This window comes from Lepisosteus oculatus, chromosome 14, assembly GCF_040954835.1.
Source record: "Lepisosteus oculatus isolate fLepOcu1 chromosome 14, fLepOcu1.hap2, whole genome shotgun sequence".
Lineage (NCBI taxonomy): Eukaryota > Metazoa > Chordata > Actinopteri > Semionotiformes > Lepisosteidae > Lepisosteus > Lepisosteus oculatus.
Window position 1 is genome coordinate 8920990 of NC_090709.1, and position 21200 is coordinate 8942189.

Here is a 21200-nt window from a genome sequence, read left to right on the forward strand (position 1 = left end):
GTTGTATTTAAATGGTATGTTGGTGTCAGTGTCAGTGGATCTGGTCAGTTTCAGGTGTGTTTAAATGGTATGTTGGTGTCAGTGTCAGTGGATCTGGTCAGTGTCAGGTGTGTTTAAATAGTATGTTGGTGTGAGTGTCAGTGGATCTGGTCAGTTTCAGGTGTAATTAAATGGTATGTTGGTGTAAGTGTCAGTGGATCTGGTCAGTCTCAGGTGTGTTTTAATGGTATGTTGGTGTCAGTGCCAGTGGATCTGGTCAGTCTCAAGTGTGTTTTAATGGTATGTTGGTGTCAGTGTCAGTGGATCTGGTCAGTCTCAGGTGTATTTAAATGGTATGTTGGTGTCAGTGTCAGTGAATCTGGTCAGTTTCAGGTGTGTTTTAATGGTATTTTGGTGTCAGTGTCAGTGGATCTGGTCAGTCTCAGGTGTGTTTAAATGGTATGTTGGTGTCAGTGTCAGTGGATCTGGTCAGTCTCAGGTGTGTTTAAATGGTATGTTGGTGTCAGTGTCAGTGGATCTGGTCAGTTTCAGTTGTATTTAAATGGTATGTTGGTGTCAGTGTCAGTGGATCTGGTCAGTTTCAGGTGTGTTTAAATGGTATGTTGGTGTCAGTGTCAGTGGATCTGGTCAGTGTCAGGTGTGTTTAAATAGTATGTTGGTGTGAGTGTCAGTGGATCTGGTCAGTTTCAGGTGTAATTAAATGGTATGTTGGTGTAAGTGTCAGTGGATCTGGTCAGTCTCAGGTGTGTTTTAATGGTATGTTGGTGTCAGTGCCAGTGGATCTGGTCAGTCTCAAGTGTGTTTTAATGGTATGTTGGTGTCAGTGTCAGTGGATCTGGTCAGTCTCAGGTGTATTTAAATGGTATGTTGGTGTCAGTGTCAGTGAATCTGGTCAGTTTCAGGTGTGTTTTAATGGTATTTTGGTGTCAGTGTCAGTGGATCTGGTCAGTTTCAGGTGTATTTAAATGGTATGTTGGTGTCAGTGTCAGTGGATCTGGTCAGTCTCAGGTGTGTTTAAATGGTATGTTGGTGTCAGTGTCAGTGGATCTGGTCAGTTTCAGGTGTGTTTTAATCGTATTTTGGTGTCAGTGTCAGTGGATCTGGTCAGTCTCAAGTGTGTTTTAATGGTATGTTGGTGTCAGTGTCAGTGGATCTGGTCAGTCTCAAGTGCGTTTTAATGGTATGTTGGTGTCAGTGTCAGTGGATCTGGTCAGTTTCAGGTGTGTTTTAATGGTATGTTGGTGTTAGTGTCAGTGGATCTGGTCAGTCTCAGGTGTGTTTAAATGGTATTTTGGTGTCAGTGTCAGTGGATCTGGTCAGTTTCAGGTGTGTTTTAATGGTATTTTGGTGTCAGTGTCAGTGGATCTGGTCAGTCCCAGGTGTGTTTAAATGGTATGTTGGTGTCAGTGTCAGTGGATCTGGTCAGTTTCAGGTGTGTTTAAATGGTATGTTGGTGTCAGTGTCAGTGGATCTTGTCAGTGTCAGGTGTGTTTAAATAGTATGTTGGTGTGAGTGTCAGTGGATCTGGTCAGTTTCAGGTGTAATTAAATGGTATGTTGGTGTCAGTGTCAGTGGATCTGGTCAGTCTCAGGTGTGTTTTAATGGTATGTTGGTGTCAGTGCCAGTGGATCTGGTCAGTCTCAAGTGTGTTTTAATGGTATGTTGGTGTCAGTGTCAGTGGATCTGGTCAGTTTCAGGTGTATTTAAATGGTATGTTGGTGTCAGTGTCAGTGGATCTGGTCAGTTTCAGGTGTATTTAAATGGTATGTTGGTGTCAGTGTCAGTGGATCTGGTCAGTTTCAGGTGTGTTTAAATGGTATGTTGGTGTTAGTGTCATTGGATCTGGTCAGTCTCAGGTGTGTTTAAATGGTATTTTGGTGTCAGTGTCAGTGGATCTGGTCAGTTTCAGGTGTGTTTTAATGGTATTTTTGTGTCAGTGTCAGTGGATCTGGTCAGTCTCAGGTGTGTTTAAATGGTATGTTGGTGTCAGTGTCAGTGGATCTGGTCAGTTTCAGGTGTGTTTTAATCGTATGTTGGTGTCAGTGTCAGTGGATCTGGTCAGTCTCAAGTGTGTTTTAATGGTATGTTAGTGTCAGTGTCAGTGGATCTGGTCTGTCTCAAGTGTGTTTTAATGGTATGTTGGTGTCAGTGTCAGTGGATCTGGTCAGTTTCAAGTGTGTTTTAATGGTATGTTGGTGTCAGTGTCAGTGGATCTGGTCAGTCTCAGGTGTGTTTAAATGGTATTTTGGTGTCAGTGTCAGTGGATCTGGTAAGTCTCAGGTGTGTTCAAATGGTATTTTGGTGTCAGTGTCAGTGGATCTGGTCAGTCTCAGGTGTGTTTAAATGATATGTTGGTGTCAGTGTCAGTGGATCTGGTCAGTGTCAGGTTTGTTTTAATGGTATGTTGGTGTCAGTGTCAGTGGATTAAGTCAGTCTCAAGTGTGTTTTAATGGTATGTTGGTGTCAGTGTCAGTGGATCTGGTCAGTTTCAGGTGTATTTAAATGGTATGTTGGTGTCAGTGTCAGTGGATCTGGTCAGTCTCAGGTGTGTTTAAATGATATGTTGGTGTCAGTGTCAGTGGATCTGGTCAGTGTCAGGTTTGTTTTAATGGTATGTTGGTGTCAGTGTCAGTGGATTAAGTCAGTCTCAAGTGTGTTTTAATGGTATGTTGGTGTCAGTGTCAGTGGATCTGGTCAGTTTCAGGTGTATTTAAATGGTATGTTGGTGTCAGTGTCAGTGGATCTGGTCAGTCTCAGGTGTGTTTAAATAGTATGTTGGTGTGAGTGTCAGTGGATCTGGTCAGTTTCAGGTGTATTTAAATGGTATGTTGGTGTCAGTGTCAGTGGATCTGGTCAGTCTCAGGTGTGTTTTAATTGTATGTTGGTGTCAGTGTCAGTGGATCTGGTCAGTCTCAAGTGTGTTTTAATGGTATGTTGGTGTCATTGTCAGTGGATCTTGTCAGTTTCAGTTGTATTTAAATGGTATGTTGGTGTCAGTGTCAGTGGATCTGGTCAGTTTCAGGTGTGTTTAAATGGTATGTTGGTGTTAGTGTCAGTGGATCTGGTCAGTGTCAGGTGTGTTTAAATAGTATGTTGGTGTGAGTGTCAGTGGATCTGGTCAGTTTCAGGTGTATTTAAATGGTATGTTGGTGTCAGTGTCAGTGGATCTGGTCAGTCTCAGGTGTGTTTTAATGGTATGTTGGTGTCAGTGCCAGTGGATCTGGTCAGTCTCAAGTGTGTTTTAATGGTATGTTGGTGTCAGTGTCAGTGGATCTGGTCAGTCTCAGGTGTATTTAAATGGTATGTTGGTGTCAGTGTCAGTGAATCTGGTCAGTTTCAGGTGTGTTTTAATGGTATTTTGGTGTCAGTGTCAGTGGATCTGGTCAGTCTCAGGTGTGTTTAAATGGTATGTTGGTGGCAGTGTCAGTGGATCTGGTCAGTTTCAGGTGTGTTTTAATCGTATTTTGGTGTCAGTGTCAGTGGATCTGGTCAGTCTCAAGTGTGTTTTAATGGTATGTTGGTGTCAGTGTCAGTGGATCTGGTCAGTCTCAAGTGCGTTTTAATGGTATGTTGGTGTCAGTGTCAGTGGATCTGGTCAGTTTCAGGTGTGTTTTAATGGTATGTTGGTGTTAGTGTCAGTGGATCTGGTCAGTCTCAGGTGTGTTTAAATGGTATTTTGGTGTCAGTGTCAGTGGATCTGGTCAGTTTCAGGTGTGTTTTAATGGTATTTTGGTGTCAGTGTCAGTGGATCTGGTCAGTCCCAGGTGTGTTTAAATGGTATGTTGGTGTCAGTGTCAGTGGATCTGGTCAGTTTCAGGTGTGTTTAAATGGTATGTTGGTGTCAGTGTCAGTGGATCTTGTCAGTGTCAGGTGTGTTTAAATAGTATGTTGGTGTGAGTGTCAGTGGATCTGGTCAGTTTCAGGTGTAATTAAATGGTATGTTGGTGTCAGTGTCAGTGGATCTGGTCAGTCTCAGGTGTGTTTTAATGGTATGTTGGTGTCAGTGCCAGTGGATCTGGTCAGTCTCAAGTGTGTTTTAATGGTATGTTGGTGTCAGTGTCAGTGGATCTGGTCAGTTTCAGGTGTATTTAAATGGTATGTTGGTGTCAGTGTCAGTGGATCTGGTCAGTCTCAGGTGTGTTTTAATGGTATGTTGGTGTCAGTGCCAGTGGATCTGGTCAGTCTCAAGTGTGTTTTAATGGTATGTTGGTGTCAGTGTCAGTGGATCTGGTCAGTTTCAGGTGTATTTAAATGGTATGTTGGTGTCAGTGTCAGTGAATCTGGTCAGTTTCAGGTGTGTTTTAATGGTATTTTGGTGTCAGTGTCAGTGGATCTGGTCAGTCTCAGGTGTGTTTAAATGGTATGTTGGTGTCAGTGTCAGTGGATCTGGTCAGTTTCAGGTGTGTTTAAATGAAATTTTGGTGTCAGTGTCAGTGGATCTGGTCAGTTTCAGGTGTGTTTTAATGGTATTTTGGTGTCAGTGTCAGTGGATCTGGTCAGTCTCAGGTGTGTTTAAATGGTATGTTGGTGTCAGTGTCAGTGGATCTGGTCAGTCTCAGGTGTGTTTAAATAGTATGTTGGTGTGAGTGTCAGTGGATCTGGTCAGTTTCAGGTGTATTTAAAAGGTATGTTGGTGTCAGTGTCAGTGGATCTGGTCAGTCTGAGGTGTGTTTTAATGGTATGTTGGTGTCAATGCCAGTGGATCTGGTCAGTCTCAAGTGTGTTTTAATGGTATGTTGGTGTCAGTGTTAGTGGATCTGGTTGGTTTCAGGTGTGTTTAAATGGTATGTTGGTCCAGAATTTAATAATTCAAGAAACCAATGCAGCTTTGGATATAAATAGAGAAGAAACAGTTCTGTTGGCTCATTTATGTAAATTTATGATTTCAGGTTTGATATTTCAGACTAGACCGCTAACATCTAAACTGCTCTGCCATATGTTGACTTCTTTAAGGCACTGTTGGTCATGTATTTTCTTGTGATGCACTGTAGCCTGTTACGATCCCTGCCTCCCGGCAATGGAGGAGGCAGAAGAAGGCATAGCCTTACTTCATCAGTCTACCTATCAGTTTACTTATTCACCACCACACCCCCGTCTCATCCTGTATTTAAACACCTGTCTGTTCCTACCTCCTGGCTCAGTATTGGTTTTCCTTTCGAGCTTCCTAGTTGCGCTACTCCTTCTTCTGCTTTGTGTCTTTCTTGGTTTGCGGATTACGATTTTTCCCCCTTTGACGACGGTTTTTCGGATCATGGCTTGGCTTCGGTACTCACTCTCTGTTTTGAATCTCTGGCTTCCCCTGGACTCCCGGATTGCTCTATTGTCTACGGTTTCGGATCACGGTTTGGCTTCGCCAACTCGTTCCCTGTTTGGATCTCTGGGTTCCCCTGGACTCTCGGCTCGTTTCTTCGACTACGGCTTTCTTCGGATCACGGCTAGGCTTTATCAGATCCTCCAAGTGGGCTCATTCACTGGTTTCGGTTTCTCTTACCGAATCCCTAACATAGCCAGGAGCTGACAGCTAGACCCAGCTGTGTGTATGTGGAGCTGAGCTCCAACGTCATTCTCTGAGATCTGCTTTCATGTGGAGAAGCACAACCCTGGATGTGTCCAGAGCGTCTGTCAGTGCCCAGGTCAGACAGTCCTGCTCCAGCAGTGCCAGGCTGTGAAAGTCCTGGTCTTGTCCAGAGTGTCTGTCAGTGCCCAGGTCAGACAGTCCTGCTCCAGCAGTGCCAGGCTGTGACAGTCCTGGTCTTGTCCAGAGTGTCTGTCTTTGTAGAAATAAAGGCAATTTATTTCAAGTTCCAGGTCAGACAGATGTCCCAGCAATGCCAGGTTGTGACAGTCCTGTTCACAGTTTTTGTCAGGGGGCAGGTCAGGCAGACCAGCTGCAACAGTAGCTGGACTGGGTGTGATAGGCTTGGTTTTCTATAACCTCTGCACCACTTTGGACGTGACGTCTAAAACAACTTTATTTTTTATGTAAGTGTTCATTTCTGCTTTATATTGAAGGACATTGTTTAGTTCCCAGGTTTTCTCCAGGTTTATCAGGAAGCTTTGGGGTAGAATGTGTTCTTCATCTTGGTTCAGGGTCTCAGATATCTGCAGGTCAATTACTTGTGTTTCACAACCAAATTCCCACTTTGAAGCCCAGAGTTCTAGGATGTCAGCTCCTATGACACAGTGGGGTGCGCAGAGGTTCTGGTCATTTTACTTATTTTTCATTGATCTCTCAGTGTTTCTGTGGAAGTGACTTGATCTGCAGTGAATGTGTGCTTGATAAATTACAGATTAATTTTTAGCTGAGCAATTTCCCAAAATTCCAAAACAGTGTATAGTTTTAGTATTCTTTAGAATTCCTCACAATTATGTTCACATAATGAATACTCACTCTCTATTCCTGCTCTCTCTTCCTATCTTTTCTTATATTCAAGCATATCAAGTGGTCAGGGACAGTGATCTCTGTTATTGTTCTGATATTCCAGCTCATTGAGGGGTCAGAAAGGTCAGGGACAGTGATCTCTGTTATTGTTCTGAAATTCCAGCTCATCGAGGGGTCAGAGTGGTTGGAGGCAGTGATCTCTGCTCTGGAAGAGTGGAAGTGCAGCACGGAGAGACCTGGGGCTCAGTGTGTGACTCTGACTTTGACTGGCAGGATGCAGAAGTTGTCTGTCGAGAGCTGGACTGTGGGGTTCCCTCACAGGTGCTGAAGGGGGCTCATTTCGGGAAGGGGGAGGGACAGGTCTGGACAGAGGAGTTTCAGTGCCGGGGAAGTGAATCGCACCTGTTCTTCTGTCCAAAGTCCTCCACAAACACACAGAGCTGCACCCATGAGAACGATGTGGGACTGGAGTGTTTTGGTAAGAGGGGGATAATTCATTTCATTTTGTTTTTAATGGAGCTCAAAACTGAAGCTTAGAAGAGAAACAAATAAGTGTTGCTATAGCTCTGATTCAATACTGGGGATTGGTGTTTAACCATGAAAACTCAATACGATGATCTTCTGATCAACAGTAACTTAATTAAACCATAAATTACCAGCCTTGCTGATGAAGAAAGTATTTCAGATTGAATTGGATTGAACAGTAACACGTTAGTGAGATACTTATATGACAGTAATTTAAAGCTCAGTATTGTAAGGATACTTGAAGGGTTATTGCTGGTTGTTGTGTTGTGACACTTTGTCTCTGCTCTCTCCCCTGTCCTGTGTGCAGGATACACAGGGTTCAGGCTGGTGAATGGCTCTGACTCCTGCTCTGGCCGAGTGGAGTTACAGTGGCTCTTCAGGGACTGGGGGACAGTGTGTGACCTGTACTGGGACCTGAGAGACGCCAGTGTTCTCTGCCAGCAGCTGGGCTGCAGGGAGGCTGTTGCAGCTCCAGGACAGGCCAGGTTTGGACAGGGCAGTGGACCAGTAAGGGCTGATGTGTTTGAGTGCCAGGGCAATGAGAGCCGTCTCTCACACTGTGCTGTCTCTACATGGGGGAGAGCAGTGTGCTCTCATGGACAGGACGCAGGAGTCATCTGCTCTGGTGAGAATTATGTTTAAAAATCATGTGCTTACACACAGCAGCACACTGTCTTCATGATTTACTGAATACCTGCTCTGTTACACGCTGCCAGTAAAAATATATTCCTTAAAGCATGTGAGCGTATTTGAATCATATAATATATAACTCAAATATTAACTAAAGGGGTAATCATTTTCATTGTCATTTTTTTTTCAGATGATTAGGTACAACAATTCACTGAGGACTAAAAATCAGTTTTATATTTATATTGATTTCACTGATGGTTCTAAAAGATGAAAGAAAGTATTGGATCTCAGTATCCCGTAATTAACACCTGAACTGTTTAATTAGTTTAATTAATGGAGCCCTATTTAACAGGAGGCTGAAAAAAAAGTGAGTCTCAGAAAGTCAATAATTACAGATGTTATGTACAGTTGAGCCCCACACACAGCTGACCCTGCACTGGTGAAACATCACTCCTGTGGACAGAAATGAGCTCCTTTCTTCTGTTTTACAGACTCAAATATGACCAGAGATTCACCTGGAGCAGGTAAAGAGAGATTGAAGACTGTCTTAATCACATCAGTGCTGTTTTAATTCTAGTTTCATTTCTGGTGCTAAACTGCACCTCTCACACATGGTTCACAGTCTGTTTTCTCTCTCTCTGTTTGTTTCACAGGTTTCCCTTCTTCAGCTGTTCCCTTTTCCAAAACACCAGGTATGAATTAGCCCCTGTTCTGTATCTCCAGGGCTCTCAGTGTGTGTTGATGTCTCTGTTGCTCAGTGGAATCCCAGATCAGTCAGTGAGGCAACAGCTGTGTGTGTGCAGTTTTTTCTGTGTGTCACAAACACACTAGGGTCTTTGGGATCTACAGCAAACGCATCTATCTGAATACTGCAATTTGTCACCGGTGGAGCTATTGTCTCTGTGCCCAGCAGTGGGTCAGAAAAGTAACTTATCTGGTATACTGCTTATGAACAATCTGTTACAATAAGTATATATTAAATTAATCAAAAGTCAAGAAACATTGTACTTGAACTGTATCTGCTGTGCCTAGTGGGCCGAGATAATCTTCAACTTGTAACAGCAGGTCATGGTGATCTCTTAGTACTGCACTGACCTCTGGACCCCTAACCTCTAATTCTCTGCACCTAGATCAGCTGTCCCTCAGGCTGGTTGGTGCAGGAGGTGACTGTGCTGGGAGGCTGGAGGTATATCACAATGGCTCCTGGGGGACAGTCTGCGATGACTCCTGGGACCTGGCAGACTCTCAGGTGGTATGCAGACAGCACCAGTGTGGGACGGCCCTCAGTGCCCCAGTGCCGGCCTCCTTCAGCCAGGGAACTGGACCCATCTGGCTGGATGAGGTGGGCTGTCTGGGGAACGAGTCGTCTCTGTGGGAGTGTCCCTCAGCAGGGTGGGGACGGCATGACTGTGGACACAAGGAGGATGTGAGAATCCTGTGTTCAGGTAGGGGAGATAATTAAAATTACAATTATTCAGATTCTTTAATCCCACATTGTGGATATGGCTTGCATCTAGAGTGCCTAAATATGTTTGACTTGTGAGAATGTGAGAATCTTGTGTTCAGTAAGTCAACTAAATAAAATAATCCACATACTGGAATTCCACATTGTGGATATGGTTTGCATCTGGAGTGCTTAAATGCATCTTGTTGAGGAAAAGACTGAGCTGGATGCAGAATTAATTTTAAAATAAATATTTATATTTATGATACAGTTGTGAATGCACATATTCACATCCCAGCAAAAATAAATAAAGAGAGAAAGAAACTCAAGAGAAATTCCCCTCCACTAGTGAATGGGGATATATTCATCTCAGTCCTCCAGTAAAATCTAGGGTCCAAACTTTAAACTTCTCACATCAATAAGACCTGTTGTCTGTTTGGGTGTATTTGTCTTGGCCATTATCTTTCATGATTTTCTGCCTCAAATGTTTCATTTTGATTTGTTCCAAGAATGGCTTCTGGTCAGATCCTGATGACCCACACAGTGTTAAATGTCACCCTGAGCCACGTTTTCTCCATTCATAACGCTGCACCGCTCATCCTGAGCCAAGAGTTCTACTTTCATGCCTCAGTCTCTTAGTTGTGCTGCTGCTGAATAGCCAAGCTGATCAGAATGATGTTTTGGGTCAGAACCTGATCATGTAATGTGATTTAAAGTTCTGTGTGATGCACTGTCCAGGTTCTGAATGAACAGAACCACACAGTCCTGCCTGTCACCTTCATGTCAACTGTGTTATTGTACAGCTGTCATTGTTTCATTACATGTTCATTTCATTTCATTGCTAGTTGTTTCTTACCAGTTCAGAATGAAACGTTGGGCTGTCTTGTCAGGGTTTGTTTCCTTTAACTTTCCCTGCTGTCTTGACAGATTACACTCTGCTGAGACTGTCTGCAGGCTGTTCAGGACAGGCAGAGGTTTACTACAATGGCACCTGGGGCAGTGTGTGTCAGAACGGCATGACTGACTCCACAGCCGCAGTGATCTGTAAACAGCTGGGCTGTGGAGACAAGGGCACCATCAGAGAGACAAACTCCAGGCTGAGCCTAGATCCCAAATGGCTGGACTTTGTCTCCTGTCGCAAACATGACTCTTCCCTGTGGCAGTGTCCCTCCTCCCCCTGGGGTCAGAATGACTGCACAGACCAAGAAGTGGCTAATATCACCTGCTCAGGTAGAGAGTGAAGAGTAATGCTGCCTTCCTCTTAAACAGCTCTGCAGTGATTGTCTTTATCTCGAGCAGCTCTGTGGATTAGTGTTTTGCCAAGTTCAGAACATAATAAGAGTTTTGAATTGAATTATTATAAATTTATATCCAAACATGTTTAAAAATGAAAGCAATGTCATTGTTATTCATTTTATAATAATAATGTTTTTATATGACTATTAATCTTTGAAGGTCCTAGAAAAGAAGCTGACAGAAGCACTCCAGCCCCTCAGGAAGAGCAGCCTCAGCAGCACTGCCCAAGTGAGTTCAGTGTGTAAAACAGTCAGAGACACTGCAGCCCTGAGCTGAGTAACAGTAACCATAGAGCTCTCTTCTAGAGCCACTCAATACCTCACTAACCTCTACTACAGTCACTGAGCTGAAGACACTCAGTAACCTCTCTGCTCTTGTCTACAGTCACAGATCTAATGACACTGAATAACCTTTCTGTTGACTTTCAGTCCCACTGGCTCTGCGCCTGGTTGGAGGCACTAACTGCTCTGGCCGGGTGGAGTTGCGGTATGAGGGCTCCTGGGGGACAGTCTGTGACGACTCCTGGGACCTGCAGGATGCCCAGGTGGTCTGCAGACAGCTGGGCTGTGGGGATGCAGTGAGTGCAGCAATAGAGGCCTCATTCGGACCAGGAAACGGCGCCATCTGGCTGGACGAGGTGAACTGCACAGGCAGCGAACTTCACCTGTGGGACTGCTGTCACTCTGGACTGAATCAGAGTGACTGTCGACACAAGGAGGATGCGGGGGTTACCTGTACAGGTGAGGATAGTCTTAGAACTGTAGATGAACAAGGTAGCAGATCAATGGAGAAGTTAGACTGATGTCACCCATACTCTATCACTGCTTTATATCTAACTAATCCAACTAAGATCATCAGTCACAAGATTGGGATGTTTTGCAGCCCTGTGTATGTGAACAACACTAGGCTTTAATTCCGAACAAGACACCATTCATCCAGCAATCCTAGATTTGACCTCAAGGAACAAATGTAAAGATTTTCTTTTTAAGACCACTGTGGATTCAACCTGCTGTAAAACCAAAGGCAATATATTGACAGCTCTCCTATCTCTTTTACAGGTTTGTCAGAGACAACAGCCAGTCCAACAACAGCTACAGGTGAACATAAATCCTCCTTGTCATTGATAACTCCTGTCTTTCTGTCTCTTCAGATTCCCAGTGTTGCTGTAGTGTCTCCTCTCCTCCCTCATTGTGAAGATCAGTGTTTTCAGTTTCCCGGTGTAGATCTAGTGCTAGTGTCCTCTCTTTCATCACTGATTTACTGACAGTCCTGGTGGTTTAGATTTGGAATTCTTAACTATTCTTCGTTGATCTTGGGTTCACCCTGAAGCCATGATAGCCCCATATGGGAACATGAGGAGAACAGGACATTCCATCTGTCGAAGCATATATGAGCCCAAGAGCACCTCTCCTGATCCCTGTTCATCCATTGTCTCCCCCTCTCTCAGGCAGAACCAGGACAACACCCCAGACACAGCCGCTGGGAGGCCTGTCTGCCTTGCCCCTGGTCCTCCTGCTGCTGGGGGCTCTGCTCTTCGTGGTGCTGGCTCTGTTAGTGGGGCAGCTGATCCAGAACAGGAAGCTGAGGAAAGGTAGGGAGGGAACTCTCCATCCACATAGTGACCTCTAGTGGTCAGTTCTGTCACTTACATGGAACTTATATTTACATAATTACCTTGAGGAATAAACCTGCTTTAAAATCACAATTTCCTGAGGTAAAACCTGTCTAATTTAAAGGTGTGCTGGATGTGAGCAATTTTAATAGGGTAGAGAAATCCATTTGAAGTTTAAGAAAGATTATTTGAAAAAGATTAGCAACAATTACAGGTGGAGATATCAGGAAATTTGCAAATCCAGAATCATAACATTTGTGTGCTCAAACGTCCAAAATAGGTTTAGGAGTGACATTTTTTATCTTGTACTCCTCTCCCTGCATGTTAACCCTGAGTGTCTGTTTCCTCACACAGCCCTATCTAAGGGAGCACTCGCCCCCTATCATGATGCCGTCTACGAGGAAATAGAGTACAAACTGGCCAGAGAGGGAACCTACAGCGCCCCCAGGAGAGGTGAGTGGAGACAGTCTTCAGGTGTGATTAGTCTCCACCCTCTAAGGAAAATCTGAGGACTTACACTTGTAGAAAATCTCACTCAACTGGTTTCTGACAAAAAGGGTATTTTTTAGTTTTAAACCTGTAGGGTTTTTTCTCAACTGGTGTCAAACTAAGTGAAGAAAATCAACACAGCACGATTCTGGATCTGCCTTATAAACACAAACTCACACACTGGCTTCTCTTCCAGTAGAGGACAGTGAGGCTGCTGTCTGACTGCAGGTAATACTGATCTGTCCTCCTGTTCACAGGGAGATTCCTCTCTGATGAGCTGCCCTCTGGATATGATGATGTGGAGGACAGTGAGGGAGACCCAGTACCAGGTGGGGGGAGGTTGAGTCAGGGGGCTAAGTGTGGGAGTGAGGAGGTCTTCAGTTCAGTACTCACTCTCACCTCAAACCACGCTGACATTTAGAGAACTTATGTAGAAAATCCTGAATTATATAAATATAACCACACGTGTTTGATACTTTATAAAGTCTGTTTTTCAGTGTTGCCTCACACTAGCATTATCTCAGCAAATCATAGATGCTGAGCAAAACTAGACCTGGTCAATACTGGGGTGGTAAACAGGGTGCTGCTCTCATTGGTTTTGATAGAAAAGGAGACTGCGGAACAGCATGCTGCCTTTCAGATCAGATAAATCAGCGACCCTAGAGTTTTGGCTTAACTATACACCATAAAACATTTAAAATCACACTTTCCAATTACTTTGCAGCTCTATGGTCAAAGTAAGTCTGAGTCCTGAAGTGTAAATTCTCTGTCTCTCTGTGTGGTTCAGGAGACTCGATAACTCCTCTGAAAGAAGAGATCCCAGAGTACTATGATGATGCTGTAACTGTACCTCAGAGTCCAGATGCCTTGTCAGGTGGGTTATTTCAGTCCAATCACATGGGGAAACTCTGCACCAATCCCACAGAGTCTGAATCTCTCTACTCTTTCTTGGATCTCAGCCTCTGAATACGGAGTCTGTACTACTCTGCACCAGTTACATGAATCTGACTCTCTCCCTGTGATCTCAGCCCTGCACACTCACTCTGGGTCACTGCTGCCAGTGTCCGGCTCCTCTTCAGTATCTCATAGGGTTCACATCACCACCCTCACTGTCCAAATACAGCCAAACTTTCTCTGCCTTGTTTTCCTTCAACATCTTATTTGAAAATCTAGGAATTGTTTTACATTTATTACAGTTGTGAATAGGACTGGGAATCAGGTTCCCCCTGATCTACTGTACTTAGAGCCTGGAGTTTTAGATCCTGTGTGATGTTCAGTTAATGAGTGTGTTCTGATGAGCTCCAGCAGTCCTGTGCTCTAGATAACTCAGTGTGCTGATGTGTGACAGTGAAGCTGTGCTCTGTGTGCTTTAGGAAAGCTGATGTCCTCTGTGAAAGAAGAGGCCCCTGAGTACTATGATGATGCCATCACTGTGCCCCAGAGTCCAGACACTGTGTCAGGTGAGTTATTATAAAAAAGACTAAGGAGTACCCCCAGTACCAGCCCACAGTAGCCTTTGTCATTAGAAATTAGTCTCAACCTAATTTCATATCTGCAAATAAACACTACCTGGAAGAGAAGAGGTCTCTGACAGGCCAGTCTGTGTCAGAATGACAGAGCCATTACTGACCTGCTCTTCTGTTCACAGGGAGACTCCTCTCTGATGAGACACCCTCTGGGTACAGTGATGTGTTTAGCAGTGAGGAAGACCCCACTTCAGGTAAAAGGGGCTACAGCCAGGGGGCTCGGTGTGGGTTAGGTAGTTCAGGGATGAGAGAGATAACCTCCAGTAATCCATCTCTGTTGCACTGTCATCCAAGACAGGGGGGAATCAGGCATTTTGCAGTAGCGGTAGCTTCACTCTATCATGTCCTACAAGGATCAATAACAGCCAATAAAGACTGAGAGACCTGAATTGTACAAAGTTAGATCACAAAGATCACAGTCACTGAAACCCACCTACTGACACACCTAGCCAATCGGATTTAAATTGATTTAAATTGATCAGCAGCTGATTAATGATGAGTGAATGAGGTCTGGGCAGAACAAAGCTTTAGATTCCTCAAGACCAGGAATTCTGTTCTCTGACTGCAGAGAGAATTACTAGGCTCAGAAATTACTAGGTCTTCCTCACTGTGGTTTTAGAGCATTGATACTTCATAAGTATAAGTGAATTCTGCACTGAATCATCAATTCTTCCAAAAAGATACAATTTAATTAAAAAACCTATTAAATGCTTTTGAGTACAATATTGTAACATCTATTCTGTATACTAGAACTGTTAGCCCACTAATAGCCATTGATATCAAAGCAGATTACTTCTCAGATACAGTATGTTCTATTATGCTTATTGTTTGTTATGCAAATTATGATTATATCAATAAATTGTATATTGTCTGGTTAGAATATATGTGTGAGACTATAGATTATTATGATTGATTAGTTCCTAAAAGTCTACAAGTACTCTCAAAATATACTGCTATAATTTCTGATTGTTACAGAAAATTAAAATCCCCATTAACTACACTATTGTGACTACGTAAGTGTTTTAAAAAATCTAGGTACACCTGGGTAATGTCATCAATTCCAATTCCAATTCCAATTACAGTACACGGTTAGGGGCTGCAAAGCAAGGAGATGTTTGCTGAGATGTTGAGGTGTGAGATTCAGTGATCAAAGCAACCATAAAGTTTAGTTAAGTTCTGGATAAATGATTGTCAATCAACTGTCCAGGAATGATAGAAGGCGAGAGCTACTTCTTGCTTCTACTACTTGTCCAGATCAACTGGAAAGACCAGACTGGAGTTTAGTCTTTGACCCTCATAAAGAGAGCTTGCCTTTCTGTTGTTTTTAGAAACTTTTATTTCTTCTTTAGAGAATCCCTTAGTTAAAGAGTGCCTCTCCTGGCTAGTGGGAGCATCTTTAGAACAGGGAGATAGGCTCCCATTCATTTTGTAACAATTGGGTTCACAAAGAGAGATTTAATTGTAGGTTGTAATGTCTTAGGCTTAGAAGGTTTGGTTTCTCTTTCTTTTATATAGGTGTTCTGTAAAAGCTGAATACTTGGTAGCAGTTTGAGGATTTTCTGGGTGGTTAGGATGTAGGTGTCTAAAACACCTTGTTAGCAAATTTGTAAATGCGTGCTGTATATTTATGTTGTGTGTAATTTCGTGTGTGTAGTGTTGTTAATAACAAATATTTAATTAATTGTACTTTTTTCAATAAAGCTGTTCCAAAGAACAAATCTCTTATGTGCCTTTAACTATACCAAATGCTTGGGTATATTCTTGGCAAAATCTTTAAAAGTAGGGGGTTATGATTAATTTATTTTTTAATTTATCTACTCAGTCATTTTTGATATTCACAATTTTCATAATCCTAATATGTAACAATATTATTTCAATAACTGGCTCATTTGACAAATCATGAGTCTGTCTCTCATGTGTCTCTCAGGTGTCCTCCAGCCTGGCCCTGGAGTGGACAGGGTCCTGCCCACACTGCCCTCTGAAGAAGGAGCCCCTGCCCCTGACAGGACTGACTACGATGATGTTGGGGATGACTCTCAGGGAGAGGATGGGCGCTGTGAGACTGACAGAGCTGTCTGGGAGAACCTCCTCCAGCAGGTCTAGACACAGAAGAGCTTCACCACAGAGTCACACAGTCTTACAACAGTTCTGAGCACTGAGACTGTCTGTGACCTGAGTCCACTTCACTCCACTGCTTCCACACTGACACTGTCTGTCACCTGAGAGCTCTGACCAGTGAGTCACTGTCCTCATTGACTTTGTCTACAGGACCTGCAGTTTGTGTTTTAAAACAGGGAGACCTTAAAGTTCCCTATTCCACTCAGTCTTTTTTCTTGTACAATATGTTTCTGAAATAAAACTATTAATTGATATAGAATTCTGAATGTAACATTTCTGATGTGCAGAAATGTATAGACATTTTCTTAACGTTTCCTTTTTAAAAATAAACTTTTTAAAACCATTTTGTCATTCATTTGTAATTTCTTAATTTTGTACAATTAAAGACTTTTAATTAAATATATAAGGAACCTTTGGCCACTCACAATGATAAAATCAACCCCAGAAGGAGAGAATGCCTAAATGTTTGTGATCAATTCATAAGTATGATTTAATCCACACAAGGAGCAAAAGGCACTGTTGACAGAGCCAGATACAACACTACCAAAGAGACAACCTGGCTGTTATTTACATTCCCTTCAAATCAAAAGGTTAAGATAGATAGATACTTTATTGATCCCATGAGAAGAAGTTGAATATCTATCTAAAACTCCTTGTCCTGCCTTCAGGAGCTGCTCAATTTAAAATGCAGCATCCCACAGCACTAGAGACACCCCAATATTCACTTTATACTGCACCTCAAACCATAGGTATTTTATAGCACCCAGATTGATGAGTACAGAGCACTAGATACAGTAAAACATCTTCATATTTGAAAGAAATGTGAGTGTTTTGCACATTTTAAGCTACAACAAGTAAACATTTGAGGACCTAAGTCAATATCACCTGGAATGATCAATAATGACCAACATCAGCAACATCCAAGAAAATCATTTTCACTCATTGAATTTGATCTTCATACTCACCTTGCATTCTCAGCTATAATACTTCAAAATTACAGTGCAGATTTGGTGGAAAACTTCAAAAATCTGTACAATTGTATTTTAATATCTTGGTATATGTACCTTCATTTTAACATACATGTAAGCATAAATGCTGTTCAGTATATTGTACTTTTGTTGTACTTTTTAAAACATGTTACCTGAGGACGCAAGGGGACTGTTATATCTTGTGATACATGCAAGACATCAGTAAAAGAAGGTGAAAGTTTAATAAAATTGGTGAGTAAAAGAAAACCACAATTTGTATGATATTATCCCTCGATATCGAAGATCAATTGAAGGATTTGAAGAAACTATCAAAGAAACAACAGCAATAGCAGATGATTTGGGTTTTGAACCAATGATTACACATCAATAATCAATTCGTCCTCAAAAAAAGAAGAGACAGGCATGTTTTGAGCCTCATAATGATCCTCTTCTGGATCCACAAGAAACGTGTTTTGGATGTACTTATAACTTCCATCAAAGAGAGATCTCATCAGTTGCATGCAATTGAAACTTTCGACTTTTTGGATGGTATTGAAAATATTTTAAAAAAATAAAATAAACAATTTTCCAAGGAAGATCTCATGAAGTATTGCCAGGATCTATTCTTAGCGTTTGGTAGTGATAACACTGCTGATATTGATGGAGTAGAAACGTACGATGCGTTGACAGGATTTCTGAAGCGAGAAGTCCTAGAATGCCGCCTATAAATGAGCTAGGATTCATACCAAGAAATACTTTTTGCATTCCACCCAGAAGGCTGCTATTGCATCACATATCTTGTGAACATTATCAGTTTTGGTAGCTTCTGGGCGCGATTTTCCAAAACCGAAACTAATAACAAAATGCACCATGTCAAAAAATTGTAAATCGAGACTAGTATTACTACAGAAGAAAATATTTAACTGAAATATCAATAAGACTATGTAAGTATAAAAAGTAGAACAATTCAATTTATATAACTTATTTTTTATTCTTTTTGAAATGGGCTCACACACCGGAAGACACTAACGTTTATCTTCGTTAGTGTGTGAATAACAGTTTAACCCAAAATGTTTGTAATTGTGATCTTGTTAAAATGCAAAAAATCGTCTATCAGCAGTAAGAAATTATTAAGAAAGTAAGAAATTGTTTTATTACACAAACTGTAAGACGTGCAGAGAGTTTACAGTTCGTGTCCTTCGCTTTGTCTTAACTTAAGCGTTCAGGATCCAAGCCCGTGTGTGGATGGTTGTGTTTCTTGAATCTCTTGTAATCATCAAAAGTCGTTGTTTAGTCCTTCAGTACTTTCTCGAGTTGTACCATGGATATTTTATACAATCCATACTTTTCATGCTCTTTTGCCTTTTCCTTCACATATGGAAAAAATTCAAGGTGTTCTTGTCGCTGTGCTCCACATCTACACGAGAGCACCTGTAACAGTACAGGACACGGAGTGAGGAATTCGCGCAGCTTTCAGTTTAGTGCAGAGTCCAGAGGGAGGACTCGCTCGCTGAATGATTTCTCAAGAAATCCCGGGTGAGATTTAACAGGTGATTTCTTCAACAGCCACGACAAGTGTGGAGACGTTCTCTGGATTTCCTGAATATGACGTTAAATTAGTTCAAATCATTTGTTGTAGTTAACAGAACTAAATGCTTTGGAGGTACATCTAAAACAGCAGAGCAACACTGTAGCACTTCGTGTGTGACTGAACTTAATTGTGTAAACCTGGCTCTCTATGAACACCGAGAAAGAGTTCTCACTCAACAGAAGATTGCGATGTGAGCACAATAATATAAAGCACGTGGAGATGCCAGGGATTGAACCCGGGACCTCATACATGCGAAGCATGCGCTCTACCACTGAGCTACATCCCCAGTAGTGTGTGCTAATGGAGAATGCCTGCAATTTCCCACTTTCGCGTTTCCTTTACTACAGAATAAATTCATGAGAATGAAGAAATAAGGAAGGAAAAATAATCGCATTGAAGCTTCCAGAGACTGGGCAAAAACGAATCAGTTATTTTTATATCCAGTCACACGGGCGACAGTGGTTAATTCCTCGACGGGGGAGTGCTTTTTTACCTCCTTACTCTGCTGTCTTTTAATTCTGTTTTCTTTGAAAGCTTTTTGCATCTTTTAAGTGCTCTCGGTTAAACTACGCATAGAACAACAGCAGTACTGATGATTTTCATGGACCGATGCACACTTCTGTACAACTCCAGTGATAAAGCCCTGTCTGTAAATATTGTAGAAGAACGAAAAAGGGTGAAACAACGCTCCAACCACAGGAATGGTAACCGGAAGGATCGTGTTCTTATTTAATATGTCATTTTGAGATGCCTTGTCAACGCAGACAGGTGTTAGAGCTGAACAAATAATTTATAGTGGTGGTTGTAAACATGGAACGTTATTTCTATACCAGGAAGAAAGGATCAGACTCTTAAACTCTTTAACTCTTAAGTTAAAAGAGACAAAAACGACACCTAATCACAGCTAACATTAATTAAAATGACATCACAACAAAAGAGCAGAGCCTTGAGTGAATCAAATTCGTTTTCATTAAATGTCTGTGTCTTCATCACTTTGACCGGGGTAAAGTTAGCTTGAAGTTCGAAAACGATTTTGGCATGCCTGTAGCGTTTTTATGAAACAATTGCTTTGTATATACAATTGCTCTGTGTATAAAGTACATTGTGAATGTTCTCACAGCCTTCAGTTTGTCTTTTTATCCCACGCACGAATATTCTTGTGCCATATCACATATCATATAACACAGAATGCCTTCAAATCAAATGCATTTTAAAGATCACGACTTTGAAAATTTTCACAACCCCTCCATAAACATATAAGTGAGCTAATTATCCTTTTCTGGCATTCGGGGTTTTGATTGATGCACAATTACGCACCATCTGGAACACTGGGGGACCGCTGTATACATACGTTCACAACGCAGAAATACTGCTCAATAGAGTTTCATGCGAAAAACCCATATATGACCATAGGAAGCAGAACAGCAGTTTCCAATTACCCAGACTGTCAGCATGGGAATAAAGCTTTGTTTTATTTCTGAAACCCTTTCTTTATTTCCTGTTTTCATTCTGCGGGAAAATTCCTATTCTTTACTCAACAGCTTTTTAAAAACAGCACCCATGATGTTCAAATCATGATGTCCATGATTGTTTACACAGAAGACTGGCAGAGCTTTGGGTTGTGAATCTCTTTTTCTCATGGTTTTATTGAATGTGGCACTGTGCACTATGATAGGGGGATGCTGTTCACAAGCCAATAGCATTTAAACCACAGCACCCACAATGCTGCAAGTAAGTGTTTTACACACTAAGCAGGTCCTCTGACCTTTCCCAGCCTTGCTTTGGGTTGTGAAACTTCTTTCAGTTTTTGTTATGATTTTTTCAATACGGCACCTATAAGACACGCAATACACTGGGATAGGGAGGTCCTCTTCATGATTCAATAGCATTTGAAGCACAACATTCACAATGCTACAACCAAGTGTTTTACACACCATACAGCTCCCCTCACCTTAAGTGTTCTTTCTTTTCTTATGATTTTTTTTAATATAACACTACAGGTAATATACTGGAATAGGGGGGTCTTCTTAATACATGGGGTACACGGGGATAGCGCCTTAAAAGGTGGCTTCTCAAAGCTCTTTACAGAATGACAACAACAATAAATAAAAATACACAAGATAAAACACAATTACAATATATAGAGGAGACCGTGGATGGTGGTACTAAGAAAAGCAGAGGGGTGAAGAATGGAACCAGTTCAGTAAAGGCTTTTCTAAAGAAGAGGGTTTTGAGTCTGGATTTGAAGTAGTTTAGAGAAGGTGACTCTGTGATATCCTTGGGGAGAGAGTTCCAGGGCTTGGGGGCATAACAGGAGAAGGCCCTGTCACCCACACAATGTAGATGGGCTTGGGGAACAGTTAGGAGAGCAGAATTAGAAGAGAGAAGGTTGCGAGGTGGGGAGTAGGGTGATAATAGTTCAGACAGGTACTGAGGTGCCAAGCCATGCAGAGCCTTATAGGTGAAATGTTGTCAAATTTGTAAACCTGAAATTATTTTTTGTTCATATAGTCATTAAGATCCAAAAGACTTGGGCAGAGATTCAACGAGCCCAGGCATAGAGACTGAGTGTCGAGCGAGCAGGAGCGGTGAGGAAGGAGACTGCGAGAACATAGATAT

The 21200-nt window shown here is 42.1% G+C and overlaps 1 non-coding gene across 1 annotated transcript; it reads right to left on the bottom strand.

The window, feature by feature from the left end:
• Positions 1 to 18795: 18795 nt before the first annotated feature.
• trnaa-cgc (transfer RNA alanine (anticodon CGC)) lies at positions 18796 to 18867 on the bottom strand. Its single transcript has one exon. It is a non-coding gene; the product is annotated as a tRNA-Ala (tRNA).
• Positions 18868 to 21200: the final 2333 nt, after the last annotated feature.